Here is a 23,554-nt window from a genome sequence, read left to right as displayed (position 1 = left end):
CCTTCAGCAGGCCTGGTCCTCGTCAATCCCCCTTCGTGTTACTGCTCCCCAGTCACTTACTGCAGGAAGCGCCATCCACGGAGTGCAGTACATCCCACCGCTAACACCAGTTGTCACGGAGTCCGTGGGCGATGCTCTGGAGCTGCTCCCCATGAAGCCAGTCAGGACTCTGGGGCAGTCGCCTTTCTGTGAGCAGCCTGTCTTCAGGACACACAGCTCACACAGCTTCCACCTTCCTGGGTCTGACCTCGGAGCATTCAGCATCCTCTGCCCCTCCGTGCGCTTCCCACAGCGAGTCCGCTCAGGCGGGGCTCCTGGGGAAGCCAGAGGGTCCTGCACCCCAACTTCGCAATCAGACGTGACTCTCAGCCAGTCAGTAAAACAGAAGGTTTATTAGACGACAGGAACATGGTCTAAAACAGAGCTTGCAGGTGCAGAGAACGGGACCCCTCAGCTGGGTCCATTTTGGGGGGCAGTGAGCCAGACAACCACGTCTGCACTTCACTCCATGTCCCACCCAGCCCCAAACTGAAAAACCCCCTCCAGCCCCTCCTCCTCTGGGCTTTGTTCCTTTCCCGGCCAGGTAGTCACCTGATTCCTTTGTTCTCCAACCCTTCAGCTCTCACCTTGCAGGGGGGGAAGGGCCCAGGCCATCAGTTGCCAGGAAACAGGGTGTTGGCCATTCTCTGTGTCCAGACTCCTGCACACACCTGCCCTCTAGGGCTCTGCAATGATCATACACCCTTACTCCACCCCCTAGATACTTAAGAACTGCCTAGGGGAAACTGAGGCACCCCCACACTATTCAGAGGAAACATTAAGAACAGTCCCACTTCGTCACAAGGCCTAACAAAGAAAATAACAGAACGCCAATAGCCGTCACCTTCAGTCCCCAACTAAAACCCCTCCAACGCATTATTAAGGATCTACAACCTATCCTGAAGGATGACCCAACACTCTCACAAATCTTGGGAGACAGGCCAGTCCTTGCCTACAGACAGCCCCCCAACCTGAAGCAAATACTCACCAGCCACCACATACCACACAACGGAACCACTAACCCAGGAACTTATCCTTGCAACAAAGCCCGTTGCCAACTGTGCCCACATATCTATTCAGGGGACACCATCACAGGGCCTAAGAACATCAGCCACACTATCAGAGGCTCGTTCACCTGCACATCCACCAATGTGATATATACCATCATGTGCCAGCAATGCCCGTCTGCCATGTACATTGGTCAAACTGGACAGTCTCTACGTAAAAGAGTAAATGGACACAAATCAGATGTCAAGAATTATAACATTCATAAACCAGTCGGAGAACACTTCAATCTCTCTGGTCACGCGATTACAGACATGAAAGTCGCTATTTTACAACAAAAAACCTTCAAATCCAGACTCCAGCGAGAAACTGCTAAATTGGAATTCATTTGCAAATTGGATACAATTAACTTAGGCTTGACTAGAGACTGGGAGTGGCTTAGTCATTATGCAAGGTAGCCTATTTCCCCTTGTTTTTTCCTACCCCTCCCCCCCCCCCCCAGACGTTCTTGTTAAACCCTGGATTTGTGCTGGAAATGGCCCACCTTGATTATCATACACAATGTAAGGAGAGTGGTCACTTTGGATAAGCTATTACCATCAGGAGAGTGAGTTTGTCTGTGTTGGGGGGGGCTGAGAAAACCTGGATTTGCGTTGGAAATGGCCCACCTTGATTATCATACACATTGTAAGGACAGTGGTCACTTTAGATAAGCTATTACCAGCAGGAGAGTGAGTTTTTGGGTGTGTGTGTGGGTGGGGTGAGAAAACCTGGATTTTTGCTGGAAATGGCCCAACTTGATTATCATACACATTGTAAGGAGAGTGATCACTTTAGATAAGCTATTACCAGCAGGAGAGTGGGGTGGCAGGAGGTATTTTTTTATGCTTTGTGTGTATATAAGATTTTCTAAACTTTCCACAGTATGCATCTGATGAAGTGAGCTGTAGCTCACGAAAGCTTATGTTCAAATAAATTGGTTAGTCTCTAAGGTGCCACAAGTACTCCTTTTCTTTTTACAATCATCACAGTTATGCCCATAGTGACTGCGAAATTTTTTCTATACTTATTATCATCAGTGTATTATTTTCTCTGGAATCTAGACCACGACTATACCTTGACCAAGAAATTTGGACCTTGATAAAATAATCGACTACCCCTGGTTAAGGCCATGGACTTGACACCCACCCGGGTGTCCCTACACAGGTACAAGTACTAACAACAACGGCTGCCTTTTAGCCATAGTTTTTAATCAGGGCAAGAAATTGATACAAACCTGTTAAATCATTTCTCAGCCCGAGTCCTTCACCCACATTCCTTTGGGCATTGGGCCACCACGTGAATGTTTCATTTCCCTCCTCAATTTCACACAGAGACACAATTACCTTTGCACTGATCCATGAATAGTAAAACCTCCCTGTGTCTCTTGTCTGAGCCAGGGCATTCAATTCCATTGAAACCTTCTCTCCTGCAATGGCAATACTCAGACAGACGGGATGTAGCTACCTGCATCCCTGACAGTGCCCCAGAGAAATCCTGACCCCTGCTATTGAAGCGATGTGCTGGAGATTTGAATAGGAAAGGGACTGTCTGACTTGTCGAAGTGGGGAATGAACAACAATCTGTTGCAATGTCATTAACCACAAACATACTCCGATCATGCTCCAGCTGGAAGAGAAATGGGCAGAAATTCTCGCTGTTCCGCCATGGACACACTTTTGCTGGGGAAGCTGGTCTGAGCAAGCAATTTGAAGGGACAATTCTGTGAGAACAGAATCATAGTGTAGCTAAGCAGCTGTCCATCAAGTAGTTGTGGCCGAGTGATTAAGGTGATGGATTTGAAATCCCTTGTGGGAGGTCCCCCCCACGCAGGTTCAAATCCTGTCAACTACAGAAACGTTAGCGTGTTGTCATCGCTGTTGTTTTTGTGTGTGAGCATCCACAGTGCGAACCAGAGCCAGCTCTGGCCTTGCTCTATCTACATGTGAGACTGCTATAGCACTTAGGTGTATTTTTATCACTTAGCTAGTTACAGGGGTATAAAAACGAAGAATCAAAATCACAGTCCACCTGTGTATGGGCCTGCTCTCACTAGGATAGTCGGAGGCCTTGTTCTTAGGCTAAGCCCTTTGGCCAAGCAGCAGGGGCAGCCATAAGCTGGGAAGCGTATGGTCACATTGTCACATCCCAAACCAGACACACTGAAATAAGGTGGTACTGAGCGGATAGGAAGAAGATCCTGTCCAGAAAGTGCCCATCACCACTAGATAAAGAAACGGATCTTAAGATGGTTAAAGAAAACTTAGTTTGCCAGCATCCTGTCTGGCAAGAAATCACTTATCAATGGTTGTGGTTGTGAAACCCTCATTTCTGTATGTTTTATCTTTATGCCCCCCAGTTTTCTATTGTTAATCTGTCTGGTTCGCTGATTGTTTCTGTCTGCTGTATAATTAATTTTGCTAGATGTAAGTTAATTAAGGTAGTGGGATATAATTGGTTAGAGAATTATGTTACAATATGTTAGGATTGGTTAGTTAAATTTCAGTAAAACGATTGGTTAAGATATAGCTGAAAATATTATTATATAAACTGGGGTCAAACAGGAAGTGGAGGGGAAATTGGAATCATGCTTGCTAAGGGGGGGATGGGAAACAGGGACACAGGCAAGGCTCTGCGGCGTCAGAGCTGGGAAGGGGGATACGGGGTAAATGCTCTGTGGCATGAGAGCTTGGAAGGGAACACTGGGGAACAGACTCTATTGGCTTATAGAGATAAGCCCAACTGGTGTGAAGGGCTCCGAAATATGATTGCTTGGAAACTAACCCCAATAAACATCGCATTGTCTGTGCTTTGGACTTCTGGCCTTTTGCTGCTTGCTTGACAAGAACCAGGGAAGCGGGAGGGTTGAGGGAAAGCTCTTTAACATGGACCATAGTGTGTCCATAGTGTGTCACGGCATGTTGTTGGCCAAGTGATCACAGCACCTGGAGGGGTTTTGCTACTTGTCACTAGCACAGTATTGTAAGAGGCAGCCCAGATTCAACAGCCGTGCCTGCAAGATGAGTTACAGCAACCTTTACCTTGTTTCCATGTTCATCCAATGCCTCCTTTCAACACTTGTCAGCAAAAAGACCTGTTCCTTTTGCAAGCATGGGTATGGCTAGTCAAAAGCAGGTTTCTCCGTTAACAAAAAACATTGACCAAAAAGTGACAAGAGGAGGCAACAACGCTCCTCTGCAAAGAAGCCTTTTCCTTAGGAAGCAATTACTTACATTGCCAAGGGAGGTTTCTTCTGTTTCCTAGGAAGACAGAGGAAAACATGAGCAGAGGAGACAAAAGCTGTACAACAAGGCACTACTGGGAGTTGAACCCAGGATCTCCTGTTTACAAGACAGGTGCTTTAACCTACTAAGCCATGGTGCCTTCCTCAACTATCTATTTGCAACTGTTCCCCTTGATGGTCCAAGACAACACCTTCAAATGCCAAAGTACAGACGTTCCCCATTCCCCACAAAACTTGCAGACCTTGAGCGGGCTGGCTCTCTGTGCATGGAAAGCCACAGCTGAGTTGACAGAGGGCTTCTAACATGCGCTTCTCCCACAAGCTGCTGTGATCCTAGAGTGGTTAGTGCTCTGGGTTTCAGTCACAGCAACTTCAACTCAACTCTGAGTCATGGTACCTTTCCATCAGCTTCAGACTTAGCATTTGCCACTTTCCAAGACTTCGCCACAAGGAAGCTCTCTCCGTCCTGAATGAGCACTTACAAGGATTGTGCTGTGAGGTCTTTTCTTTTTATGAGAAGAGATACAAAAAGACGAGCCTAGCAGACAAGCCAGGTTCAGCAAGGAAGAACTGGCAGGCCAAGCCATGATCTCCTGGTTCGTAGGAAGGTTCTTCAGCCAGCTCTTCCCAAAGATCACTATCTAGAGGCCACTTCCCACAGAGAACAATTATGGTTACAGACCCATCCTGAAATTACAGCAGGAAAATTTCAAGCTTTATCTCATCGTAAAGTAACATAATTCGAACATGGCATCACAGAGGGGAAAGCACTCCTTCATTTCATATTTATTGCTACTGATCTCACTGACAAACTTCCTTTTCTCGGTGCTGCTTTGAGCACTTCAGGGAGTTTTTCCTCTTCTCCCTTCCAGCTGTGCTTATGGGACTGCAGCAGCTCCCCAGGTGGCCAACTTTCTTCTTTCGCTTACATCCTTCACTTCTTTGGATGAAGCTGTGTGTGCCACCACCTTACTTCATAGCTGAGACCTCAGGTACAAGCAGCTAGTTACAAAGGCTAAATTCCCGTTGCCATCAGTGGGAGGTTATCCTGGGCTGCCAGGGCTGCAGGACCTGGCCCATGATCAGTCAAGCTGCTGTAGCAGCTGCGCTCTTATGTGGTGAGTCCGGCAGCCTATTACCAAACTGCTCTGCCATCGCCTGCAGGGCGGCCGCACTGGCCAAGAATCTGGCAGAAGAGAGACCCAGGAGGAGAGAAGGAAAATGTCCTCAGCAGTCACAGCCGGCAGGAGCAGCAAAGGCTGAGTATCAGACACACTTTTTCACCAGGAGAATAAATGTGTACAACCTCCTGATATGTTCTCAGTTTACTCCCCCTTCCAAGGAAACCCTATTCTGCTCTATTACGCTGTCACGGGATAAAAGGGGAGGTCCTCTCGTGGATCAATAACTGGTTAAAAGGTAGGAGTAAATGGTCAGTTTTCAAAATGGAGAGAGGTAAATAGTGTGTCCCCCAGGGGGTCGGTACTGGGATCAGTACTCTTCAACATATTCATAAATGATCTGGAAAAAGGGGTAAACAGTGATGTGGCAAAATTTGGGAATCATAAAGAAAGGGATAGATAGTAAGACAGAAAAGATCATATTGCCTCTATATAAATCCATGGTACACCTACATCTTGAATACTGCATGCAGATGTGGTCGCCCCACCTCAAAGACATATTGGATTGGAAAAAGTTCAGAAAAAGGCAACAAAAATGATTTGGAGTATGGAGCATCTGCCATAGGAGGAGAGATTAATAAGACTGGGACTTTTCAGCCTGGAAAAAAGACGACTAAGGGGGGATATTCTAGAGGTCTATAAAATGATGACTGGCGTGAGTAAGGAAATAAGGCAGTGTTATTGACTCCCTCTCCTAAGACAAGAACTAGGGGCCACCAAATGAAATTAATAGGCAGCACGTTTAAAACAAAAAAAAAAAAAAGAAGTATTTTTCACACAGTTTACATGTGGAACTCCTTGCCAAAGGATATTGTGAAGGCCAAGACGAAAAACAGGGTTCAAAAAATGAACCAGATATATTCATGGAGGATAGGCCTATTAATGGGTATTAGCCAAGATGGATAGGGATGGTGTTCCTACCCTCTGTTTGCCAGGAGCTGTGAATGGGCGACAAGGGATAGATCACTTGATGATTACGTGTTCTGTTCATTCCTTCTGAAGCACTTGACATTGGCCACTATGGGAAGACAGGATACTGAGCTGTAGGGACCTTTGGTCTGACCCAGTATGGCCGTTCTTACGTCCTTATGGCCCTATGCTCCTTTCATATATATTCCTGGGATTCTGCCTTACAATGTGTCCCTGAGATCTCACTCAAAATGCCCCAGACAAGGAAACACTCTGGGATCCTGAAGCCTCTGCCACCCATGTTGTACCTTGTCGCTCATCACTAACCCTTGATGCTGCTCCTTTCTATAGACTGTGAAAAGGGGGGAGGCAGTGCAGGAGCCTTCTGGGGATGCAGATCCAACACTTTGGGAGAGACAGATTGTTTGAGGCATCAGATTGCTGTAAGCCAGGGGCGGGCAACCTGTGGCTCCAGAGCCATGTGCGGCTCTTCAGAAGTTAATATGCGGCTCCTTCTGTAGGTGCTGACTCCGGGGTGGAGCTACAGATGCCAACTTTCCAATGTGCCGGGGGTGCTCACTGCTCAACCTGTGGCTCTTCCACAGGCCCTGCCTCCACTCCAACCCTTCCAGCCCACTCGCCTGAGCCTGCCGTGCCCTCGCTCCTCTCCCCTCCGCCCAGAGCCTCCTGCATGCCACGAAACAGCTGATCGGGCGGTGCTGGGAGGGAGGAGACACTGATCGAAGGGGCAGTCGGGGGGTGGGAGGCAGTGAGAGCTGGGGGGGTGGAGTTGATGCAGGGCTGCTGACATATTACTGTGGCTGTTTGGCAATGTACACTGCTAAATTCTGACTCCTTTTCAGGCTCAGATTGGCCACCCCTGTTCTAAACAATGCAGCCTCCCCCTGAAACAGGGGCCTATTCCAGCCCTGAGTCTGGGCTACTGGGATCCCTCCCACAGGGCAGGGTGCCCACAGATTACAGCCTGAAAATAGGTATGTAAAACTAACTCCTGTTCTCCCTGACAGGCTTCCCCTAGATCAAAAGGCACCCCAGGCAAGAAGCGTCTGCGGTGCCCCACCTCACGTGTTAAACTTCTGAATATTTTATTTTTATTGCATTTGCAACTCATTTCATTATTTTGATGCAGAATTTGTATGCATGATTTTCTCTGTCATATAAGGTGATACATTTGCAGGCTAGGATCTGTACATCTGTTTTTATTCATGCCAGAAATAATCAAAACCTCAACAGGTAGTGATCAATGGCTCCATGTCTAGTTGGCAGCCGGTGTCAAGTGGAGTGCCCCAGGGGTCGGTCCTGGTGCCGGTTTTGTTCAATATCTTCATAAATGATCTGGAGGATGGTGTGGATTGCACTCTCAGCAAATTTGCAGATGATACTAAACGGGGAGGAGTGGTAGATACGCTGGAGGGCAAAGGATAGGATACAGAGGGCCCTAGACAAATTGGAGAATTGGGCCAAAAGAAATCTGATGAGGTTCAACAAGGATAAGTGCAGGATCCTGCACTTAGGACGGAAGAACCCAATGCACAGCTACAGACTAGGGACCGAATGGCTAGGCAGCAGTTCTGCAGAAAAGGACCTAGGGGTGACAGCGGACGAGAAGCTGGATATGAGTCAGCAGTGTGCCCTTGTTGCCAAGAAGGCCAATGGCATTTTGGGATGTATAAGTAGGGGCATAGTGAGCAGATCGAGGGACGTGATCATCCCCCTCTATTCGACATTGGTGAGGCCTCATCTGGAGTAGTGTGTCCAGTTTTGGGCCCCACACTACAAGAAGGATGTGGATAAATTGGAGAGAGTCCAGCGAAGGGCAACCAGAATGATTAGGGGTCTGGAACACATGACTTATGAGGAGAGGCTGAGGGCACTGGGATTGTTTAGTCTGCAGAAGAGAAGAATGAGAGGGGAATTGATAGCTGCTTTCAATTACCTGAGAGGTGGTTCCAGAGAGGATGGTTCTAGACTATTCTCAGTAGTAGAAGAAGACAGGACAAGGAGTAATGGTCTCAAGTTGCAGTGGGGGAGGTTTAGGTTGGATATTAGGAAAAACTTTTTCACTAGGAGGGTGGAGAAACACTGGAATGCGTTACCTAGGGAGGTGGTGGAATCTCCTTCCTTAGAAGTTTTTAAGGTCAGGCTTGACAAAGCCCTGGCTGTGATGATTTAATTGGGGATTGGTCCTGCTTTTGAGCAGGGGGTTGGACTAGATGACCTCCTGAGGTCCCTTCCAACCCTGATATTCTATGATTCTATGATTAAATACAAAAGTTTATTTCCTTTAAGCATATAGAATTTTTTTTTTAATTTTAACAGTAACTGAAATATACTAAGATCTAGAAATTGAACGGCCACCAACACAGGGTGGACCAGTCTTAACTAGTGTTACAGTGAGAAACAGCGTTAGACTGTTAACCCGAGTCCTTTAGTTCAAAGGTCATTTTCTCGACTTTGTCCTCATGAATTGAAGCGCAGCATTAGAGAGATCCAAAGACTCGCCAATGGCATTTTCAAGTGATAAAATAGTAAGTGATGTCGGTCTTTCATTGGCCATCATAGACTGAACATATGTTTTAATGAGCCTGAGCTTCAAGGCGAGGGTAGCTCTGTCCACCTCCTTCCCCTGTGCTGCTGGGCACCAAGTCCCTGGTGGCCAGTAGTTAAAGCCAGGAATACAGGGTGGGGTGCCAAGTGGCAGCAGGACTCTTGCCACCAGGGTTCAGCTGCCCAACTTCCTCCCGATGCCGCTAGGCCCCAGTCGCCTTCAGCCACCAGGTAACCCAGGAACTAAGACAGGAATGGGGTGAGGAAGCAAGTCAAGCTGAGCAAGACAGGCAAAAATTCATCTTGCCTTCATGGGCCACTCACAGTGAGGTCTTTTTTGTGTGCCATGGCTGACAAAAACATCCCAGACAGAGAAACAGCAGGCCAAACACAAACCTAGTAACTGTCAAAGTAGCTTAGCCATGAGCGCATTAGACTGAAGATTTAAAGGTCCCTGCTTCAATCCCAGGCTTCGGCATGTTGTTTTGTCCCTTTGTGTGCAGGGGTGGGCTGTTTTCTGGAAGTGCAGCGGTGCCTTTATCCGCCGTGAGTCCCTCATTTCGGGTTCTGCAGCAGGAAAAAGCAGCGTGGGCTTGTGCACCCAGGTGGCCCAGCTGAGCTTTCTTTCTTCTCTTGCTCTTTCTCGGCAAGGGGAAGAAAAAGAAGCTCTCCTTCAAGCTGGAGTCACAAGGGAGACATAAAGACGACTTCCTGAGCGCCGGCTCCAGTCCTTTGCTCTCCCAGCTGACCTACCGAAGGGCTGCCGCCACTTTCTCCAGGTCTGCCCATCAGTGTGTGCCCGGGTGAGAGCCAGCCAAGTGGATGGAATGTGAAGGGAGGGGCAGAGCTCTGTGACAGAGTTTCTGTAGTGTAGTGGTTATCACGTTTGCCTAACATGCCAAAGGTCCCTGGTTTGAAACCAGGCAGAAACATGATGGCTTACTTTTTCTAGCTCTCCAGCAAGGCGCTCCTACTTCTACCACTGGCCTCTCCCTGGGGTAACCCCGACCCCCGCAGGACAGAGGGTGGTGAAATGGGCTGAGAAATCTACATGGTCTAGGCCAGTCACCTTTTGGAGTCTTGTGGCTTGGCCTCCTCTGCCCTTGGGCGTTGGCCTATGGAGGCCGGCTCTTCCGGCTGCCTCCTTTGCGTGACTTGTCAAAGGAGGGAGTGAGGCAGGAATAGGGCAAAAGAGGAAAGTCATGCTGAGGAAGGCAGGGCAGAAGCTAAGTGCCTCAGTGGGGTTAGCAGAGCGTCACCGTTGGTTATGCCAAAGCCAGGGGTGGTGCGGTTGGCTGCTGGGAGGTAGAATCCTGTGCCTGCCTCCTGGTTTCCCAGGGATGGCTACTGGCAGTCCAGGAGAAGAAGTGGGGTTCCGGGTGGAAGGAAAAGAAGCAATGGTTAGGCCAAGTGGGATCCTTTCTCATCAGGATAGTGTGCTGTGGTGGGCCTGGGAATTGCCTGTGAGCAGTGGATGGACATGTTCCAGTGAGAATGCTGCTCCTTTCTGGCCTTCACTGCTGTGCCAGTATACAGGGTGAATAAGCCTGGAGTTTCTTGAGCAGATGGTGTCGTTTCTTCTGGTAATCCTCAGTGGGATCAGAGGATAATGGCTTGTAGAATGTGGAGTTAGAGAGCTGCCTAGCAGCCTCTTGTTCATATTCCAACTTAGTCATGATGACGACAGCACATCCTTTGTTAGCCTTTTTTATTATGATGTCAGAGTTGTTCCAGAGGCTGTTGATTTCTATTGTGTGTATACAGGAAGGTTTGAATGTGTAACAGGTACGTTTGGTAAAGCTTAGTTATTTTATGTTTGTAACAGGCTCTTGCCCACCTCCAGCAGAGTTTTCAATCATATACTATGGCAACTTACCAAATGTCATGCAAACTAGTCCATTCCTCCCCATAGTCAATCTCTGACCAGAATGTTAGAATGAGGCAGAGAACTGGGAAAGTATCACAATAGGAATACATTAAAAAGTGGGATTAATCAAAGATGGGATGCAGACAGAGCCTGTTCTATAGCTGGTGAAGTGACAGGGACACACTCCCACTCGTGCTGGTTCTGAAATAACAAGAGAAGCAGGTCAAAGAGAATGAGCTCATGTGGGAGCTCTAGGCAGCTGCCCTGTCAGTGCATCACACACCTGGGAGGTGTTACACAAAACACAGCACTTCCCCTCCGGAAGAGAAACCCTTCCCCCCACTGCCACCACTTCATGATACTATCCATGGGGCTGTTTGTTCTGCAGGACTTTGATCTCTCTGGGTGGTCCACGGTGATTCATAAAAGAGCCATTAGGGGAGCAGGAGTCATCCCAATAGAAATCTCTTCACTTCTTTCTCAGTGCACCTTCTTAGCCCTGGCTTTGGGTGCTTTGAAGTTGGCTCTACAGTCTTGATGTTAGGTGGGATCTTGACCACCTTCTGGGGCTTGGCAGATTACACCTTTTGAGGGCTTTTCTCTGCCTTTTTGGTCCCCCCTGCAGTCACCGCATTCTGATGATTATTCCTAGACATGGGCGTGGTGGTCTTCCTGGGGATCTTGGCAGCTTTAGCCAGCTTCTTGGTGGCTATATTCCTGCTCAGAGCCACTGTCTTCTTCTCATGCCATGTCCTTGTCCTAGCTGCTGGTTGAATGTGAAGGAGGCAAGGTGCTGGTGACTTTAGCCTGCACCAAGTTGCCTTTGCTCATCAGACTCCTGAACCCCAACTGGATGTGGTTCTTGTTCTTCTGCACAGCATAGCTGTTAGGGGGCTTATTCCTTCCCCCACTTCCTTCCCTGGTCCTTCTTGCATAAACAGAGAGCAACAATACCCGAAGTCCAAAGGTGCAAACAATTCGATGTTTATTGGGATGAACTTCCAGCAAGCATGATTCCAGTTTCCTTCCTTAGTGTCCCCCTTCCCAGTTCTGACACCACAGAGCCTTACACCTGTGTCCCTGTTCCCATTTCCCCCTTTAGCTAAATATGATTCCAATTTCCCCGCCCAGGAGTTCTGCTTAGCTATCCCGTAACCAATCATTTTCCTGAAATTTAACTAACCAATCCTAACATATTGTAACATGATTATGGAACCAATTATATCCCACCACCTTAATTAGTTTACACCCAGCAAAATTAATTATACAGCGGACAGAAACAATCACAGAACTAGACAGAGATGATACAGACAAACAATAGGGAAATGGGGACTACAGTGATAGAACAAACACAGAAATGAGGATTTCACATCCCAGCTATTGATAAGTGAGTTCTTGCCAGACAGGATGCTATCAAACTAAGTTTCCTTTTACATCTTCTAGGCACTTCCCTTTCTCTGGAGGCGATAGGCATTATCAGGACAGGATTGTATTACTATCAGCCCAATAGCACCTGATTTCAATGTGACTAGGTTGGAATCTGAGGAGGTGACCTTTCACTTCCCAGCTTATGGCTGCCTCTGCTGCTTAGCCAAAGGCCTTAGCCCTAAGCACAGGGCCTCAGACTGTCACAGTAAGAGAAGGCTCTTACACTGGCAGACAGTGATTTTGATTCTTTCTTTTATACCTCTAGAACTAGCCAAGTGATAAGAATACACCTAAATTCTTAGAGTACAGGCCTTTACAGACAGGCCTGAATATCTATATCCTAACAATATCCCCTGGAGAACACGGATCTGCAAATGTGTATTCATATTATACCTTTGTTTAATTTATGAAAACATAAACTAGACACAGAAGACTGGAATGATTTCAGTTGATAGCCAGGTTTGCTATGTTTTTATGCACAGTGAAACATTGAGGGTTTACAGTCATTTCAAGAATCCTCATACAGTGGAATTCATGAACATAATGGAGAATGGAAATGAAAATGTTTTCCTTTTTTTAAAAAAAAAAGCGCTTATAGGAGGGTACTTGAATTTGAACCACAGACCACTTGATTTGCAGTCAAACACTCTACCACTGAGCTATACCCCCATAACAACAGTGGGCTGGAGTCATGATCTCCAGGACTTTGAAGGACAGACCCTGCTTCAGCGATCTCCTTTTCTACTCCCAGACCACAGGTGGTTTTAATAATGGGGTTTGATTAAACTTCATATATGTGGTAAACACCACAATTTGCACACCAAATGACATAGCTTCTCCCACTGACATTGCTCCCACCTCCTGGGGAAGTGAATTAACTACACTGACAGGAAAACTCTCTCCCATGTTAAGGAAAAGTTAGCACATGTGACTCCATTTTGGTTTGGGGCCCACCATTGTCTAAAAGCAAGCACATCATGCACCAGGAGGAGTGTTCCTTAGATACTGCATTCCTATGAAAACCCTCCTCTTTGTCTCCAGCCTGCCTTGACTCCCGGTATCTGTTCTTTGTCTGTCCCTAACTCCCTATCTCCTGGCCTTTGATGTGAGGCCTCCCATCCTGATAATAAAAGTTACTGATGCATGGCTTTAGGACCATGCTGTGTAATTAACATACTAGTTTAGCACTAGTTTAGATAGGTGGTAGATAAGAAAAGGGTTTGTTTATTGGCTAAGGTTTCCGATGCACGAGGGCAACATGCTTTGCTAAAAAGTATATAACCTTTGTACAGTCTGTATTCGGGGTCCCCTTCTGGCTAGCAGAGGGGCACCACGCTTGAGCGTAATAAACTTGGTGTTTTTGGGGAACTCTGCAGTTTTGGACTTTGTTTATGTGCCTCAGGCTAGATTCGAACTGTGCGTGACCTACCAGGTATAATTTGTAGCAGTTTTCAGAGTAACAGCCGTGTTAGTCTGTATTCGCAAAAAGAAAAGGAGTACTTGTGGCACCTTAGAGACTAACCAATTTATTTGAGCATGAGCTTTCGTGAGCTACAGCTCACTTCATCGGATGCATACCGTGGAAACTGCAGAAGACATTATATACACACAGAGACCATGAAACAATACCTCCTCCCACCCCACTGTCCTGCTGGTAATAGCTTATCTAAAGTGATCATCAAGGTGGGCCATTTCCAGCACAAATCCAGGTTTTCTCACCCTCCGCCCCCCCCCCCCCAGAAACTCACTCTCCTGCTCGTAATAGCCCATCCAAAGTGACCACTCTCTTCACAATGTGTATGATAATCAAGGTGGGCCATTTCCTGCACAAATCCAGGTTCTCTCACTCCCTCACCCCCCTCCAAAAACCACACACACAAACTCACTCTCCTGCTGGTAATAGCTCATCCAAAGTGACCACTCTCCCTACAATGTGCATGGTAATCAAGTTGGGCCATTTCCAGCACAAATCCAGGCTTTCTCACCCGCCCCCCCCTCCCCCTGAGAAACACACACACACACACACACACACACACACATTGTAGGGAGAGTGGTCACTTTGGATGAGCTATTACCAGCAGGAGAGTGAGTTTGTGTGTGTGGTTTTTGGAGGGGGGTGAGGGAGTGAGAGAACCTGGATTTGTGCAGGAAATGGCCCACCTTGATTATCATACACATTGTGAAGAGAGTGGTTACTTTGGATGGGCTATTACCAGCAGGAGAGTGAGTTTGTGTGGTTCACTTCCCTCCTCAGTTTCACCCAGAGACACAATTTCCTTTGCACAGATCCATGAACAGCAAAACCTTTCTGTGTCTCTAGTCTGAGCGAGGGCATTCAATTGCATTGAAACCTTCTCTCCTGCAATGGCAACTGTCAGACAGAGGGGACGTGGCCACCTTCAGCCCTGACAGTGAGATATTCCCTCTCCTCTTTCTTCATGCTGCTGCTGTTATTCCATGAAACATGACCGATGGAATAAAAAGCTAGGGTTTACTCCAGGGTGAGGAAAGAAAGGAGCCACCAACTCCCCAAAAAATCTCAGTGACCCAAAGAAAACCCACCCCTGCTATTGGAGATACAACAAGAAAAGGGACTGTCTGAATTGTCAAAGCAGGGAGTGAACAATCTACAGCAAAATCATTAACCACAAACACACTCTAACCCTGCTCCAGCCAGTAGGGAAACGGGCAGAAATTCTCACTGTTCAGCCATGGCCACACTTACAGAACTGCAAAGCAGTGAGTGTGCTGGGTAAGCTGGTCTGAGCAAACAATTGGAAATGACCATTCAATGAGAACAGAACCATAGTGTAGAAAAGCCCCTGTATTAAGTGGTTTTGGCTGAGCGCTTAGGGAGCTGGCCTAGGAAACCATGGGGGTCTTTCTGTGGAGGTTTGGTTCTTGCCAACTAGGGAAGACTGGTGTGTGGTGTCTTCATGGCTGTACCTTCAGTGCCTGAGCACCCAGGGAGCCAAGTCTAGTCTTCCTCTCAGGCCAAGGACAAGTCTACATTTCAAACATTGAGTCTACACTGCTGCAGCTCGGTAATGAAGATGCTCTGTGCCAGGGTTTCTCAAACTTCATTTCACTGCAACCCCCTGCTGCCAAAGAAACTTACTACATAACCCCGGGAAGGGGGACCAAACACCAAGTCCCTCCACACTGGGCCGGGGGGAGCTAAAGCTGAAGCCCAAGCCCTGCCCCACTGGGGGGAGGGCAAAAGCAAAGCTTGAGGGCTTCAGCCCTGGGTGGCGGGTAATCTGACTTTTGGCTTCAGACCCAAGCCCCACCCAGTCTAACGCCAGCCCTGGTGACCCCATTAAAACAGGGTCACGACCGGCCTTGGGATCTTGTCCCACAGTTTGAAAACCACTGCTCTGTGCTGATGGGTGTTACGAATTACACCTGATAGGACACGCACAGTTTGAATCTAGGCTGAGGCACATAAACAAAGTCCACAACTGCAGAGTTCCCCAAAAACACCAAGTTTATTACGCTCAAGCGTGGTGCCCCCCTGCTAGCCAGGAGGGGACCCCGAATACAGATTGTACAAAGGTTATATACTTTTTAGCAAAGCATGTTGCCCTCGTGCATCGGAAACCTTAGCCAATAAACAAACCCTTTTCTTATCTACCACCTATCCCTGCTTGGTGCATTCCTCGTGCTAAACTAGTATGTTAATTACACAGCATGGTCCTAAAGCCATGCATCAGTAACTTTTGTTATCAGGATGGGAGGTCTCACATCAAAGGCCAGGAGATAGGGAGTTAGGGACAGACAAAGAACAGATACCGGGAGTCAAGGCAGGCTGGAGACAAGGAGGAGGATTTTCACAGGAATGCAGTATCTAAGGAACACTCCTCCTGGTGCATAATGTTCTTGCTTTTAGACAATGGTGGGCCCCAAACCAAAATGGAGTCACATGTGCTAACTTTTCCTTAACAGTCCTCCCTTTTTTTTGTACGTCAGTAAGCTACATCGGGGCTGAGTAACCATGCTGCAGGGTTAGCAACTGCTGACAGCACATACTGCAGCATTGTAGGCATACAAAAAACAACAGAAAAGCAATAACAGCCAAAAGGATGAAATACAAAATACACCATCTCCAAGCCCCCACATCCGGTAGCCATAGGGTGAGCCAGTTCCAGACCTCCTGGAATCCGGCGCTGGTATTTTCGAGGCTGAAGTGGTGGAATAGGGCTGCCTGTTGCTTGAGGATGTGGATATTTAGAAAAGCTGGACGTGCACAAGTCCATGGGGCCGGACGAGTTGCATCCGAGAGTGCTGAAGGAATTGGCGGCTGTGATTGCAGAGCCACTGGCCATTATCTTTGAAAACTCGTGGCGAACCGGGGAAGTCCCGGATGACTGGAAAAAGGCTAATGTAGTGCCAATCTTTAAAAAAGGGAAGAAGGAAGATCCTGGGAACTACAGGCCAGTCAGCCTCACCTCAGTCCCTGGAAAAATCATGGAGCAGGTCCTCAAAGAATCAATCCTGAAGCACTTGCATGAGAGGAAAGTGATCAGGAACAGCCAGCATGGATTCACCAAGGGAAGGTCATGCCTGACTAATCTAATCGCATTTTACGATGAGATTACTGGTTCTGTGGATGAAGGGAAAGCAGTGGATGTATTGTTTCTTGACTTTAGCAAAGCTTTTGACACGGTCTCCCATAGTATTCTTGTCAGCAAGTTAAGGAAGTATGGGCTGGATGAATGCACTATAAGGTGGGTAGAAAGCTGGCTAGATTGTCGGGCTCAACGGGTAGTGATCAATGGCTCCATGTCTAGTTGGCAGGCGGTATCAAGTGGAGTGCCCCAAGGGTCGGTCCTGGGGCCAGTTTTGTTCAATATCTTCATAAATGATCTGGAGGATGGTGTGGATTGCACTCTCAGCAAATTTGCGGATGATACTAAACTGGGAGGAGTGGTAGATACGCTGGAGGGGAGGGATAGGATACAGAGGGACCTAGACAAATTGGAGGATTGGGCCAAAAGAAATCTGATGAGGTTCAATAAGGGTAAGTGCAGGGTCCTGCACTTAGGATGGAAGAATCCCATGCACAGCTACAGACTAGGGACCGAATGGCTAGGCAGCAGTTCTGCGGAAAAGGACCTAGGGGTGACAGTGGATGAGAAGCTGGATATGAGTCAGCAGTGTGCCCTTGTTGCCAAGAAGGCCAATGGCATTTTGGGATGTATAAGTAGGGGCAAAGCGAGCAGATCGAGGGACGTGATCGTTCCCCTCGATTCGACATTGGTGAGGCCTCATCTGGAGTACTGTGTCCAGTTTTGGGCCCCACACTTCAAGAAGGATGTGGATAAATTGGAGAGAGTCCAGCAAAGGGCAACAAAAATGATTAGGGGTCTGGAACACATGAGTTATGAGGAGAGGCTGAGGGAGCTGGGATTGTTTAGCCTGCAGAAGAGAAGAATGAGGGGGGATTTGATAGCTGCTTTCAACTACCTGAAAGGGGGTTCCAAAGAGGATGGCTCTAGACTGTTCTGAATGGTAGCAGATGACAGAACGAGGAGTAATGGTCTCAAGATGCAGTGGGGGAGGTTTAAATTGGATATTAGGAAAAACTTTTTCACTAAGAGGGTGGTGAAACACTGGAATGCGTTACCTAGGGAAGTGGTAGAATCTCCTTCCTTAGAGGTTTTTAAGGTCAGGCTTGACAAAGCCCTGGCTGGGATGATTTAACTGGGAATTGGTCCTGCTTCAAGCAGGGGGTTGGACTAGATGACCTTCTGGGGTCCCTTCCAACCCTGATATTCTATGATTCTATGACCTCCAGTTCTCCCTGCTTGTTTCCAAGGCTTTGTGCATTCGTATATAAGCACTTGAGATAACCTGCTGATCGCCCCTCATTCTCAGTATGAGGTAGGAGCCCTCCCCTCACAGACATTCCTGCCTGTGCTTCCTCCCGGTATCCCGCTTTCCCACTTACCTCAGGGCTTTGGTCTCCTTCCCCCGGTGAACCTAGTTTAAAGCCCTCCTCACTAGGTTAGCCAGCCTGCTGGCAAAGATGCTTTTCCCTCTCTTCATAAGATGGAGCCCGTCTCTGCCCAGCACTCCTCCTTCATGGAACACCATCCCATGGTCAAAGAATCCAAAGCCTTCTCTCCGACACCACCTGCGTAGCCATTCGTTGACTTCGATGATTCGACGTTCCCTACCCAGGCCTTTTCCTTCCACGGGAAGGATGGACAAGAACACCACTTGCTCCTCCAACTCCTTTATCCTTCTTCCTAGAGCCACGTAGTCCGCAGTGATCCGCTCAAGGTCATTCTTGGCAGTATCATCGGTGCCCACGTGGAGAAGCAGGAAGGGGTAGCGATCCGAGGGCTTGATGAGTCTCGGCAGTCTCTCCGTCACATCACGAATCCTAGCCCCTGGCAAGCAGCAGACTTCTCAGTTTTCCTGATCAGGGCGGCAGATAGATGACTCAGTCCCCCGGAGGAGACAGTCCCCGACCACCACCACCCGCCTTCTCCTCTTGGAGAGTCTCCTTCTGCTTTCTCGCCCCAGACATATCATCTGGTCCACTCTCCGCAACGGTACCTGTGGAGAGAACATGAAAGCGGTTAGTTACCTGTGTCTGTGTTACTGGAACCCGGACATTCCGCTTACCTCTTCTGGAGGTCACATGTTGCCAAGCTTCTTCACTGGCCTCTTGGCATCGAGACTATCTGGTTAGTCCAATGTACATGGCAGAGGGGCATTGCTGGCACATGATGGTATCTCTCAGGGGGAGGGATAAGTCAGGGTTTGAGCATTGGCCTGCTAAACCCAGGGTTGTGAGTTCACTTCTTGAGGGGGCCATTTAGGGATCTGGGTCCGAAATTGGGGATGGGTCCTGCTTTGAGCAGGGGGTTGGACTAGATGACCTCCCTGAGGTCCCTTCCAACCCTGATATTCTGTGATCACATTGGTAGATGTGCAAGTGAACTACCCCTGATGGTGTGGCTGATGTGGTTAGGTCCTATGATGGTGTCCCTTGAATATGTGGAAATGTCAGTTTGTTCTCTCTTCCTGTGCTATCTAAGCTAAGAGGAAGAGACATTTCCTGCATAAGATTGTTGAGAGGCAAGAAAGTGCATTTCATTTTAGGCTCACCATATAAACAAAAAAGTACACTTAAGGTAGTAAGATCAAGCACCCAACATGGGGCTCAAACCCATGACCCTGAAACTAAGAGTCTCACGTTCTACCAACTGAGCTAGCCAGGCTGTCTGTAGCACTTCTTCAAAGGCACAGTCACAGTGTGAGTTGAGATTCCTTTTCTGACATTTGCCTTCTGTCTTCATTCCTTCACTCTCCAGCTAGCAAGCAGGGGCTATTACAAGGCTGGTTAGATGCTGGTTTCTACATCAGAGAGCTGGGGTTGATTTACCAGCTGGTCAGAGAAACAAGCACGGGAGGGGGGAATTTAGTGTTCTCCCACCATGGGGAGATGCTCTTTGACTCACATAGTGGGGGAGAGTCAGAAAAAGCTTCTCAGCTCCCAGAGAGGGGGTAGACAAGTTGGTTCCCCCCAAGCCACACACACATTTTTGCAGGACATCAGACCTCCTGCAGAGAAGCTACTCAAAGAATATGTGGCCCCAGGAATGTCAGAGAAGGGAATCACAGTTTGCCTTACGAGGTGGGTGAGGGAAACCTGTAGGTCCTTAGGCCCCTCCAGCATCTGATGAAACCATTTGTGGGAAAGAGTCTGGGGTAGCCGAGCAGGACAAGGAGAGGACAGAAGGGCTTGCAGCTGGTGTGCAATCCCCACGCTCCCAGTGGCCCAAAAGAAGCAGGGTTCAGCACTGTGTCAGCTTCCTGAGAGTGCAGCGCTGACAAAATGAGAGCTACACTAAGGGGCAGATAAAGCCATGAGACGTGTGAAAATGAATCAGCCTTCCATCAGGTGGTATCAACTCCCCTCTCTGGGTTTCTATCCCAGAAATACTTTCAGCTCAATGATTTTTTCCCCTGAGAGAGGCTCCAGATTATAAACAGAAGAAGAAGCGGAGAGGAGTGCACTGGGGTCAATGAAAGCAGAGGAAAATTGCTCCTCTGGTGATTTCTTTGTTTTGCTCCTGTGATTCTGATGGAGGACCTGGAAGCATAATTGAGATTGTGACACCATGTCGTCCATTTTTGGGGCTCGGTTTGTGACACTGAGCACAGGGGATCCTTCACTCTCTCTTCTTGTCCCTTCAGGGCAGTGGAGACTGGAGCAGCGTCTGAGATTGGCGAAGTAGGAGCCTGAGAAAGCCAAAGCTGGTTGTCAGAAAGAAATGGCCCTACATGGTCCTTTAAGTGGTGGGCTCTGGGGTTTTAACAGCCGAGTCGTGGGTTCGATTCCCACAGGGCAATGAAAGTTTTTAAACAAAAATCTCCATTCATTCCACATTTGAAATTGGGAGCAAAAGAGGGCTCCTTGTCCTTATCAACAAGGGAGAGAATGGCTTTTTTCTTAGCAAATATTTTTAAAGGGCACTGACTCGAGCTGCAGATCTCATTTCATTTCTATTTACAATGGAATGATTCTTTCTAGTATAGACAGAAATTCTTCAGCTAGCCTTGGATTCCACAGGAATACTAGAAGCAATGGTGTCTAACTAATACCTGCCTTTTTTTCAGAGAACAGGAATATCTGAGTTTTCCATGGACATTTCCCGTCCAGCACCTTGGGCCTCATCCGACAATATAGGAAACCGACATGCAGTCAAATACATGGAAAGTTTCTCAGCAAAGGGTTCACTGAGCAGGCCAGGGGAAAAGTTTTGCCAGAACACTTGGTTATAATATCCCACCCTGACCTTAAATGGAAAGCAAGGAGATGACTCTCAGAGCACACAACCAGAGTAGGTAGGGCACCCACTTACGACTCAAACCCACCGATTATGAGTCTCACGTTCTACATTGTCAATGTACTGCGCCCTTCTCCCTCCACCTGTATATTGAATAGCTAAGCCTGCCTCCCCTCAAGCCATGTCAAGTCTCTTCTGGATAAGGAGCATGGAATTTACCTAACTAGGTGGCCTGAATGCACAGCTTTGGAAGATCTTTGAATTCCCTCCAACTTCTACCATAAAATGCTAAGCAGTTGGTTTTGTAATGTTACTGGAGAGTTTAAATCATAGAATCATAGAAACGATAGAAATGAGGCCGTTTCTCAGGTAGAAGACAACAATTGTGTCAGAAGGAAGCCCCATAGTTACCACTGTCATATAATGATGATATAGTTTGTACAACATGTGTCTTGTGAGGTATCATTGTAAAAGTTGTGATCTGTTGAACGTTAATACCTGGTTGGATGGTGCGTGCTATCCTTTTTTGTCTGGGAGGTGATGAAGTTTTCCTCTGGGTGCGTTATTGAAATATGTTCTGAGGTTGGGAAGTGCCCACCACCAGCCTTTCAGGTGCGACAATGGAAAAGCTAGGCTCGCTGCTGGCCCATTAAAGGTATCCACTCTCGCAAGGTCTATCCCAGGAACCGTGTATAATGCAGACTTCTCCAAGATAACACAGAGACAATGGACACTGCTTGACTCAAATCCTAGCAAAGGAGCTTTCTAGAAAGTTGGAAGAAACTATGAAAGAGGGGAAGAGACATCATGACTTGGCCTCGCTCCCCCACAACTCAACACCTGGAAACAAATCAGGAGGACAAAGACTGAACTGAAATAATTCAGAGATCAGAAGAGAATAATAATAATTCACTCAAATCAAAGTCCCCAAACAGACTAGTATTGGTTTTTCAGAAGAAAATTTTCAATTTGGGGGATTTTGTTTTCCCAGCCAGACCTTGCCAAGGGAAGCAGAGAGAAAATGTTTGAGTTGCCTCCTTCAGAACAGCTTGGCCTGGACACTCTAGCTGTGGGTCACTGTCGTGGCCTTGCTGTGGATGGGGGCATTTTAATAATTTGGGGTGCTCCCAGGGTGTTTGGGGGAGATTATGAGGATATTACCTTTTGAGATAAGATATAGAGAGCTACACAATTCTTTCAGCACCACATTTCATTTGAAGCAGGGGATCTGAGTACTTGAGAAGGTTTTTGTTTGCAGGAAGCACCATGGTTTGGTCTGTCATTGTACCAAAGGGGGATATGGTTGTTTGTAAAGGAAGAGAGAAGACTGAACGCCTTCGATGAGGATGGGATTCGAACCCATGCGTGCAGAGCACAATGGATTAGCAGTCCATCACCTTAACCACTCGGCCACCTCATCTGAGCTGTCAGGAAAAGGACAGGAGGAGAAATCTAAGGCCAGCAGAGATAGGGCCAATAAGGAGTTTTTAAATACTAAGCGTAAGCAGGGTCTGAATGAGCTCCCCTCTCACATCTAGTGAGGAGCTGGGGGGAAAAACTTCAGGAACAGACCGTTTGCATAGACACGCCTACTCTGCCTAGGTACACAGCGTGATGGAGCCACTTTGCCAGAATGACCCGTTTTGGCTGGTGTCAGGTTACAATTCACTTTAGCATTCAGTGAAATGAAATATTATCCTTCCTGTATGAATGAAAGGCAGCAGAACATACCTCGTCCATCCTGATGGAGGGGCTAGGTGGGTGAGGAATACTTTTTATTGGACTGCATAGAAGTGATTGAGGACTTCACCTAAACCAGTGGTCCCCAAACTTGTGCCCTCTTATCCGTGTCTGCGGCCCCTCGGAAGCTGCAGTCGAGAACCAGGGCTGGGAGTGGGGCTCTTGTTTCCTGGGAAGTGGGGTGCGGACGGGGGTAAGGGCGACGAGGCTGGGCCAGAAGCCAGGGGCCCAGGCTGAGGGTGGGGTTGGGGAATAGAATATCAGGGTTGGAAGGGACCTCAGGAGGTCATCTAGTCCAACCCCCTGGTCAAAGCAGGACCAATCCCCAATTAAATCATCCCAGCCAGGGCTTTGTCAAGCCTGACCTTAAAACTTCTAAGGAGGAGATTCTACCACCTCCCTAGGTAACGCATTCCAGTGTTTCACCACCCTCCTAGTGAAAAACTTTTCTAATATCCAACCTAAACCTTCCCCACTGCAACTTGAGACCATTACTCGTTGTCCTGTCCTCTTCTACCACTGAGAATAGTCTAGAACCATCCTCTTTGGAACCACCTCTCAGGTAGTTGAAAGCAGCTATCAAATCCCCCCTCATTCTTCTCTTCTGCAGACTAAACAATCCCAGCTCCCTCAGCCTCTCCTCATAACTCATGTGTTCCAGACCCCTAATCATTTTTGTTGCCCTTTGCTGGACTCTCTCCAATTTATCCACATCCTTCTTGAAGTGTGG

At 47.8% G+C, this 23,554-nt stretch overlaps 5 non-coding genes across 5 annotated transcripts; 1 reads left to right on the top strand and 4 right to left on the bottom strand.

Annotated features, from left to right (window-relative positions):
* Positions 1–4,393: 4,393 nt before the first annotated feature.
* Positions 4,394–4,467, bottom strand: TRNAT-UGU (transfer RNA threonine (anticodon UGU)). Its single transcript has one exon. It is a non-coding gene; the product is annotated as a tRNA-Thr (tRNA).
* Positions 4,468–9,844: 5,377 nt separating this feature from the next.
* On the top strand, positions 9,845–9,917 carry TRNAV-AAC (transfer RNA valine (anticodon AAC)). Its single transcript has one exon. It is a non-coding gene; the product is annotated as a tRNA-Val (tRNA).
* A 2,960-nt stretch (positions 9,918–12,877) lies between these two features.
* On the bottom strand, positions 12,878–12,949 carry TRNAC-GCA (transfer RNA cysteine (anticodon GCA)). Its single transcript has one exon. It is a non-coding gene; the product is annotated as a tRNA-Cys (tRNA).
* Positions 12,950–19,439: 6,490 nt separating this feature from the next.
* On the bottom strand, positions 19,440–19,512 carry TRNAK-CUU (transfer RNA lysine (anticodon CUU)). Its single transcript has one exon. It is a non-coding gene; the product is annotated as a tRNA-Lys (tRNA).
* Positions 19,513–22,422: 2,910 nt separating this feature from the next.
* TRNAS-GCU (transfer RNA serine (anticodon GCU)) lies at positions 22,423–22,504 on the bottom strand. Its single transcript has one exon. It is a non-coding gene; the product is annotated as a tRNA-Ser (tRNA).
* Between the last annotated feature and the right edge of the window lie 1,050 nt (positions 22,505–23,554).

This window comes from Lepidochelys kempii, chromosome 28, assembly GCF_965140285.1.
Source record: "Lepidochelys kempii isolate rLepKem1 chromosome 28, rLepKem1.hap1, whole genome shotgun sequence".
In the NCBI taxonomy this organism is placed as follows: domain Eukaryota; kingdom Metazoa; phylum Chordata; order Testudines; family Cheloniidae; genus Lepidochelys; species Lepidochelys kempii.
Note: the sequence above shows the minus strand (reverse complement) of the source record. Positions and strands in the feature narration are given on the sequence as shown.